Source organism: Pezoporus flaviventris, unplaced genomic scaffold (assembly GCF_033815535.1).
Source record: "Pezoporus flaviventris isolate CSIRO_AGI_PZ_B2104156 unplaced genomic scaffold, CSIRO_AGI_Pfla_v1 ptg000147l, whole genome shotgun sequence".
NCBI lineage: Eukaryota > Metazoa > Chordata > Aves > Psittaciformes > Psittacidae > Pezoporus > Pezoporus flaviventris.
Window position 1 is genome coordinate 136,892 of NW_026892695.1, and position 10,351 is coordinate 147,242.

Below are 10,351 nucleotides of genomic sequence, written 5' to 3' on the forward strand. Positions count from 1 at the left end.
TTAAGCACAGGTGTGGGAACTTGACCTCGAAAGCTGGCCAACAGTCCACAGTTCTCATTACATCAGTGTCCTGGGTTCAGCAGTAGCAGTCATGTTTTTCCTTTGTGTTAACTGGTGCAGTGCTGTGTTTTGACTTCCAGCTTGAGAACAGTGTTGGTGAAGCCGATGTTTTCGGTTTTTGCTAAGTGATGTTTACCCTGACCAAGGACTTTGTGAGGCTCATGCTCTGCCAGGGAGGAGGGGAAGCTGTGAGGAAGCAGAGACGGGGCGCCTGACCCGGGCTAGCCGGGGAGGTATTCCATACCACAGCACGACATGCCCGGGGTGGGGGGTAACTGGGAGTTACCCGGAAGGACACGGGCTTCCAGGTGGAACTCGTTTTTTTGGCTGGTGGTATCGTATTCTCTTCCCTTGTTATTTTCCCTTATCATTGTTGTAGTTGATAGTAGCGGTGGTGATTTGTTGCTGGACTGTTCTTGTCTCAACCCGTAGGAGTTGCACTCTCTCGATCCTCCTCCCCGTTCCTCCGGGAGTGGGGAAGGGGAGAGACCCGGTGCAGGGGGGGGGAACGGACACGGACCTCGATTGTTGTCAGCTCGGCACCACTCACTGGGAGTGAGTGAACAAGTTACCTGACTGGGTTTAAACCACGACAATCAGAGAATTCTAGCTTCTTCTTATGTTGCTTGCTTAAGCTTCCTTGGGCCTCTCACGGCCTTGCTGTATCTTTCAGGATTATTCAGAGTTTACGTACCAATTATCCATTTTCCCGTGATAACTTTGTCTCCACAATACCCCTAACCCTAAACCATAACCATAACTATAACTCCAAACCCCAATCGTAAAACCAAAACCATAACCCTAAACTTAACCCTAACACTAATCATAACCGTAACCCAAACCAAAAACGTAAACCCTAACCACAACCCTAAATCCAAACCAAAAGCCCTAACAATAAGCCTAACCCGAAACCACAAGCCTAAAATCTTACCCTAATTCCAACACATAACCCTAAGGCTAACCTGAAACCATATTTCTAAAATGTTACCCTAACACTAACCCTAAATCCTAACCCTAACCCCTAATACAAAAACTAACCCTAAACCTAACCCTAAATCAACAACATAACCCTTACGCTAACCAAAATTTGAACCCGAACCCTAAGTCAAACCCAAACCCTAAACATAAAAATAAGACTAATCCTTACTAAAAAACTTACCCTAAACCTAGCTCTAAAACCTACCCACTAACGCAGACCCTAAAACTGAACAAAATTCTAACAGCAAGGCAGGCCATAAACATAACCATTGAACAAACCCTAAACCACATGTTAACCCTAACCCTAACCCGGAACCTAGCATAACCTAAACATAACCAAAACCATAAATCTAAACGCATACTGTAATAATAAACCTAACCCTACCGAAAATAACAATGCGAAACCTAAAAACTAACCATAACCATAAAACATACCATATCCCAAAAACTAATACACAACCTATACCAAACACTAAGACTAAATGTTAACCTAAACCAAACCCTAACCCTAATACTAACCGTAACCGTAAGGCAAACTCTAGCCCTAACCCAAAAGTTAACCCTAAAACTAACTCTAACCCTAAGCCTATCCATAGCCCTAACCACTAACACAAACCCTAACCCTAACTGTAAAAATTAGGCAAACCATAAACCCTAACCCAAACGTTCACCCTAACCCTAAATCCATGCCATAATCCTACCCCTACCATTACCATAAATGCTAATACAAAACCTAACGCAGAACCACAGCCATAAAAGACACACTATCCCTAACACAAATCCATAACCCAAACCAAACTCTAACCAGAATCCTAAGCCTAACCTATACCTAAAACCTAAACCCAAACCTACACTGAATGCTAAAACGAAACCTAAACCCTAAGCCTAAACGTAAGCCTATCTCTAACCCGATCACTAATCATAACTGTAATGAAAAATCTATCCCTAACCCAAAAGTTAACCATAAAACTAACCCTAACCTCTAGCACTAGCCTTAACCCTAAACCTAAACCTAAGCACAGCCGTAACCCTAAAACTAACTCAAACACTAACCGCAACCACAGGCCTAGCCCTAACTCAAACCCTAAACGTAACCCTAGCCCTAGACCTAACCATGACACCTAACCCAAAAACTAGCACTAACCGTAACCTTAACCCTAAAAAAAACCCCTATCCATAATGCTAAAACTAACCAAAATGGAGACCAGAACACTAAACCGAACAATGACCCAAACCCTAAACCCAAAGCTTAAAAAACAAACCCTATCCCTAAAACACTAAACCTGACCCTAAACCAGACTAAAAAAAAAAACCCTAAACTCAATCTTAACCCTAACCCTCAACCTCTCCCTAAACCCTCAACAGAACTCTACTGTTAAGACTCAAAATGACTCTAAACTTTACCAGACCATAACCAAGCAGTAAACCTAAATGTAAACCTGAAGCTACCATAACCCTAACCATAACCCTAAAGATGAACCCATACCATAACTCTAAAACTAACTCTACCCTAAATCTAAGGTGAAGCCCAAACCCTAAACCCTAATTCTAACCATAGTCCTATACCTTAAACCCAAACCCAACCCTACCCCAAAGGCGACTGCCAAACCGAAACCCAAACCCTAAAAATAACCCTAACACTAGCCGTAATGCTAAACCTAACCCTAACCCTAACCATTATGCAAACCCTAAACCCTAACCATAATTTTCATCCTAACCCTAACCTTAACGACAAATCCATGCCTAAACCATTACCCGAACAGAACCCTAAACATTAATGCAAACCCTAAGCCCTAACCATAGCCATAACCCATACACAATCCCTAAAACTAACTCATAGCCCCAACCTAAACCTAGTCCTAAACCTAACCCTAACCCTGCCCTGAACCCTAACACAAAACATAAAACCTAAGCCTAAAAGAAACCAAAACCCTATCCCTAACCGAGACTGTAAGGTAAACTCTAGCCCTAACCCAAAAGTTAAAACAAAAACTGACCCTAAACCACATTGCTAACCTTAACCTGTAATCGCAACTGGAACCCATACCCTAACCCTAAAGCTAATACATAACCTTTACCTATCCCCAAAGCTAATACATAACCCTTACCAAACCCCAGACCTAACCCTAAACCAAGCCTATACCTTAAAACTAAACCCAAGCCTACCCTGAAACCTAATGCTAAATCTAAACCCGAAGCCTAAACACAGGCCTGAACCTAATCCTGACAATAACCCTAATGCTAACTGGAAGCAAACTCTAAACCTAACCAAAATATTAAACCTAACACTACCTCTGACCATAGCATTGACCCTAACCCATAACATTAACCCTAGCCCTGATCCAAACCACTAACCCTAACATGAACCAAAACCTAATGCTAAAAACCCCTAAATACCCATAACTCTAACTTCAATCCCTAACCCTAAACCAAACCATAACCCTAAAATCAACAATTACACGAACCACAACCCCAAACCACAAATTTAACCACTGACTCTAACCCAGAAACTAAACCCTAACCCTAACACTAATATTAAACCCAAACCTAACGCTAAAAATCCCTAAATAACCCTAACCGTAACTCTAACTTCAATTCCTAAACCTAAACTGAACCATAATCCTAACATCAACGCTAAACCTAACAGTAATCCCGACCCGCACACATAATCACTAATCCTAACCCTAACTCAGACCCTAACCCTAACACATAACAATAGATATCTCCCTAAAAGTAACCCTAACCCTAAACCCAAAATTTAAAACCATAAACCTAATCCTACACCTAACAATAATATTAACCCTAAACCCTAAAACTAATTTGAACCCAAACACTAATCCTAACCCTAAAACTGAAAAAACATAACCCTAAATCTAAAAACACAATTCAAACCCTAACCGTAACCATGTTCCTAACCATACCCTACAGCTAGTAAGCTCTAGCCATAACCATTATGCAAACAGTAAACCCTAACCCAAACATTCACCCTAACCCTAACACAATCCCTAAATCCATGCCTTAATCCTAATCCTGACACTGCAATAAAGACTAATGCAAAGCCTAAACCCAAACAATAACCATAACACAATTAACCCTTAACCATAAACCTAATTTGAAACCTAACATTGACCCAAACCCTACACCTGAAAAAACATAAACTTAACCCTAAAAAACTAATTCCAATCCAAATGCCAACCATAACCATAACCATAAAGAAAGCCCCAACTGTAACCGTTATGCAAACCCTAAAACCTAACCCAAATGTTCCCCCTAACCCTAACCCGAAATCCATGCCTTAATCCTAACACAAACACCACCATAAATACTAATGCAAACCCTAAACCCTAACCATAACCATAAAATATGCACTACCCTTAAAACTAATTCATAAACTTAAACTAACCTGAACACGAACACTAAGCCCAACCTATAACTTAAACCTAAACCCAAACCCAGCGTGAAACATAATGTGAAAACTAAACCCTATACCTGAACATAACATTAATCCTGTCCCTAAACATAACCATAAGGCAAAATCTATGCTTAACCCAAAAGTTAATCCTAATACTAAATCTAACCCTAAGAACAGCCCTAAATTAAACCTAAGCCTAACCCTATCCCTAATGCTAACCCTAAAAATAACAATAATCAGAAACATAAATCAAACATGAATACCTAACCATAAAATCTAAATATAAAACCAAACACAAAATGCTAATATTAAACCCTAACACCAACTCAAAGCCTAAAGGCAACCGTAAACAGAAGCTAACAGACAGCTTAACCCTAAACCAAAAAATTAATCTTAATACTAACAGTAACCCTAACTCTAACTCAAACCGAAACCCTAAATTAAACCCTAACCCTAAAACACTAAGCCGAAACTAACTCTAACCCTAACTCAAAGGTTAACCCTAGCCCTAACCTCAACCATAACCCTAATCCTAACCCCGAAGCCCAAAATTAACCATTAACCCTAGCCCTGAAACTAAAAACTAAACATAACGCTAACTCTAACCCTACCCCGAACAGCTAACAATAGCACTAACCCAAAACGTAATCACTAACCCTAAAACTAAACCCTAACCCTAACAATGAACCAGAGACCTAACCCTAAAAGTAACCCTAATGCAAGTCTAACCTAAACCCTAATAAGAAAACTAAACCCTAAGCACAAACGTAACCCTAAACCTATCCTGAACTGTAACCGTAAGGCAAACTCTAGCTGTCACCCAGAAGTTAACCCTAACATTAATCTTACCCTAATACTAAATAGTAGGCCAACACTAACGCTAAAGCTAACACTAAGCGTAGCGATAAAATCAACCATAACCATAACACCAAACCCTAACCCCAACCTTAACCACTAAACCTAGCCCTAAAACTAAACCCTAAATCTATCCTTAACACTAACACCTAACCATAGCCCAAACCATAACAGAAACCCTATGTCCGGGGTTCAGCAGTGGCAGTCAATTTTCTCCTAATTAGTAGCTGGTGCAGTGCTGTGGTTTTGACATTCAGCCTGTGAATAACGCTGATAACACCAATGTTTTTAGTTGTTGTTCAATATGTTTACTCTGACCAAGGACTTTGAGTCTCATGCTCTGCCAGGGAGGAGGGGAAGCCGGGAAGAAGCACAGACAGGACACCTGACCCAAACTACACAAAGTGGTATTCCATAACACAGCACATCATGCACAGGATGTAGAACTGGGGGCAGTTACCCAGAAAAGCTAGATCAGTGCTGGGGTCAGGCTGGGTATCAGCCGATGGGTGGTGAGTGATTGCATTCTCTTCCCATGTTATATCCCTTAAAATTATTGTTATTGGTGGTAGCAGTAGCAGTTTTGTGTTATATGATAGTTACTGGACAGTTAGTATGTCAACCCGTGGGAGTCACATTCTTTCGATTCTCCTCCACATACATGTGGGAGCGGGGGAGAGGAAGGGGGGGAAGTAAGAGAGCAGCTGAGCAGTTTTGGGTCACCAGCTGGGCTTAAACCATGACACCATAAACCTAAACCTAAAACCTAAAAAGATAAACCTAACACTAAACGTGAACTCTAACCCTAAACCTAAAAATAAACCCTAAACCTAAAACTAACCCAAACACCTAAATACAGATCTAAAACGAAAAGTAAATGTAACCCTAAAGCAAAAACCTGAAACACTAAACCTAACCCTAACCGTAATCCTGACGCTAAACCCTAAACCGAATTAGAACCCTAACATTAATCCTAAACCTAAAAATGAAAAACCATAGCCCAAACCCTAAAAAATTAATTCAAAAATTGTCTACAAAACCTAAGCCAAACCCTGAACCCAATGACTAACCCTAGTGACTAAACCTAACCCCAAAAACAAACCTCACCCAAAACCATCATAAACCTTACCCTAATGAATAACCCTAACGACTAACACTAACACCAGCCCTCACCCTAAACCTAATGACTAACCTTAGCGAATAAACCCAACCCCAACCCTAAACCTCGGTCTAACCCATCCCTAAACCTAACCATAATGAATAACCCTAATGACTAACCCTAACCCCAGCCCCAGCCCTCACCCTAAACATAATGACTAACCCTAGTGAATAAACCGAACCCCAACCCAACCCCAAACCTCACCCTAACTCTAAACCTAATGATTAACCCTAATGACTACACCTAACCCCAACCCCAAACCTAGCCCTAAAACTATCCCTAAACCCAACCCTAATGACTAACCCGAATGGCTAAACCTAACCCCAACCCCAGCCCTCACCCTAACCCTAGCCCTAAACCTAACAATAATGACTTACCCCAACCCCAACCCCAGCCCCAGCCCTCACCCTATCCTAGCCCTAAACCTAACCCTAAACCTTAACCCTAATGATGCGAGGAATAGTAACGGACTAAGGGAAGGGTTAAGAGTTTTCTTCAAACTATGTATTGATTGTGTTAACTTAATATAGGGAACAGATATGTTCTTGTTCTTGCTAGTCTTGTGGTTAAACTATAACTCAGAATAGAATAGGTAACCAAAACACATTGTTTAAAATCAAAGACCCTTTTCCCTCAGGAAGATGAATGTCTGACAGGAACCTGTTTCAACTAGTCTCTAAAAGACTTGAGGCTGCCAGCTGGGAAAACTGTGCCAAGGGTGAAAAGTGCATAGCAAGGAAGACCTGTTACTCCACCCAGAAGACCCCTGCCCAAGACCACCAGATGGCAGTGTGCAGGCGTAGAAGGGAGGGAAATAGTATTAATGAGTTCTTGGAACTAATTATAATAATCTCCTCCTATGCTTGTGAAATCTGATGAATATGTATGTTTGTGTGTAATAAATACCTAGCTTGTTGAGATCCCGGTGTGGGAGTTAGGAGGAGCAATCCCCATCGCACCCGGCACCGCAAAAAACATACCAGCTTTATAACTCCTCGTGAGTTATGAAGTTCTGCTCCATAAATCACTAACACTTACCCTAAACCTAAACACTAAACTTAAATATAACTCTTACCCTAACCCTATCCCTAAAACTAACCGTAACCCCTAACTGTGGAGACAGTGTTCTCACAGGAGAATGGATAATTGGTACATAAACTCTGAAAATCCTGAAAGATACAGCAAGGCCATGAGAGGCCCAAGGAAACTTAAGCAAGCAAGATAAGAAGAAGCTAGAATTCACTGATGTAATGAGAACTGTGGACTGTTGGCAAGCTTTCGAGGTCAAGTTCCCACACCTGTGCTTAACTAATTATATGCTAGTTGCAAAGGGTCTTCAGGACATGTATCCAATCATAATATGCCAAATCACTGTAAGTGCATGTAAGAAATAGTATTTAATGGGTTAAGGCTTTGTAATAAAGGGCTTTTTGTCTGATCATATTGATCTCTGACTGAGTCCATATATTTTCTGCGGCACCTAACTCTAAACCTTAACCATAACCATAACCCTAAACTGTAATACTAAACACTAACACTAAACTTGATTCTAGCCCTAACCCTAACTGTAAGTCCAGCACTATCCCTGACATTGCCTCTGCCCCAGCCCTAAACTGAGCACAAAAACCTAACCATAACCTACACTCGAACCTTAACCCTATCCCTAAGCTGACAACCTATCCTGACTCTCTAGCACAGCATGCTATCCTTAACCCTAACCCATAACCCTAACCTTAACCCCTAACTCTAACTCCTAACACTAACCTAACCCCAACAGCTATTGCCCTTTGGTTCAGCTGTAGCAGTCGTTTTTCTCCTTCATAGTAGCTGGTGCAGTGCTGTGTTTTCGACTATAGTCTGGGAAAAATATTCATAACACACCAATGTTTTTAGATGCTGCTAAGTAATGCTTACCTGACGAAAGACTTGTCAGTCTCATGAGCTGCCAGTAAGGAGGGGCACGGGAAGACGGGAGGAAGCAGAGACAGGATACCAGACCCAAACTAGGGATATTCCATATCACAACACTTCATGCCTCTATATAAACTGGGAGGATTTACCCAGAAGGCCCAGATAGCTGCTTGGATCAGGCTGTGTATAGGTCAGCGGGTGGTAAGCAACTGTATTGGGCATCACTTGTGTTTATTGTTTTCTTTTCCTTTTCCCCTTTTAGTTTTGTATCCTCTTCCCTTGTTAATTCCCCTATCATTATTATTATTGGTGGTAGTAATAGTAGTTTTCTATTATAACTTAGTTACTGGACTGTTCTTATCTCAACCCGAGGGATGTACATTCTTTCAATTCTCCTCCCCATCTGTCTGGGAGCAGGGAGGAAGGGGGGGAGTGAGCAAGAGGCTGCGTGGGTCTGAGTTACTGGCTCTGGCTTAAACCACAACACCCTTATAAGGCTATATATACCTGAGGCAGGGAGTAATTTATTAGGGAGAGATTTGATTATTCAACGAGGATTAGAAATCAGAAACCACAGTGAACACATTACTATTTGTCCTGGGTTAAGCAGTAGCAGTCATTTTTCTCCTTCTTAGTAGATGGTGCAGCACTGTGTTTTTGACTTTCATCCTGGGAACAGCGCTGATAACAACAATGGTTTTAGGTGTTGCTAAGTCATGTTTAGTCTGACCAAGGACTTTCTGAGTCGCATGCTCTGCCAGGGAGGCGGGGAATCCAGGAGGAAGCAGAGGCAGGACACCTGACCCAAACTAGCCAAAGAAGTATTCCATACCACAGCACTTCATGCCCAGTATAGAAACTGAGGGCAGTTACCAGGAAGGGCTAGATCACTGCTCGGGTCAGGCTGGGTATCAGTCAGCAGGTGGTGAGCGTTTGTATTCTCTTCCCTTGTTATTTCCCTTATTGTTATTATTATTGGTGGCAGCAGTAGTGGTTTTGTATTATACCTTAGTTACTGGACTGTTCTTATCTCAACCCGTGGGAATTACATGCTTTCGATTCTCCTCCCCATTCCCTCTGGGAGCAGGGGGAGGAAGGGGGAGAGTGAGAGAGAGGCTGCGTGGCTGGGCTTAAACCACGACAGTTCTTCGTGGCGCCCAACATGGGGCACGAAGGGTTGAGATAATGACAGATCTGACCAGAGTGTGTCTAATTGTATTGGTGATAAGCATTCATTGTTTTGGATTAATAGTCACTCATCACAATGCGGATTTATTGGCTATCAAAGTTGTTGCTCTTGATCTCGGAGTTTCAGAATGTTGTACCTTATTTACAGCAGGTATTTGCTGTGTTAATTGGCTGCAGTGCTTGGGCTAAGGTTCTTGTTTCATTGTACTTTATGGTAATGACTTGTAATACAATGGACTCATTGATGATGAAACTGATCTGGCTTGCATTCCCAGTGTGGTCACCACCTCTATATTTTGGGTGGTATATAATAGGAGTGCATAGCAATTACACATTTTTTTACCCCTCCTCTGCTGAACAGCCTATGAAGGAGACATTCCCACACACCCCCGCAACAAGTACAGCAGCTACTCAAACTCTGACCGCAGCAGACAGCGCAGCTACTCCAACTCCAAGCACAGCAGCTACACCAACCCCAGTGACAAGTACAGCAGCTACTCAAACTCCGACTGCAGCAGACAGCGCAGCTACTTCAACTCCAAGCACAGCAGCTACACCAACCCCAGTGACAAGTACAGCAGCTACTCAAACTCCGACTGCAGCAGGCAGTGCAGCTACTCCAGCTCCAAGCACAGCAGCTACACCAGCCCCAATGAAAAGTACAGCAGCGTCATTTGAGAGTTCTGAAGGTTTTGAATGGCCTTTAGGTACTTTTGAGACCTGCCTGCTGATTGTGATGGGGATCACGATGTTGGCACACATACAGAGTGTGTTTTACCCACAACTAT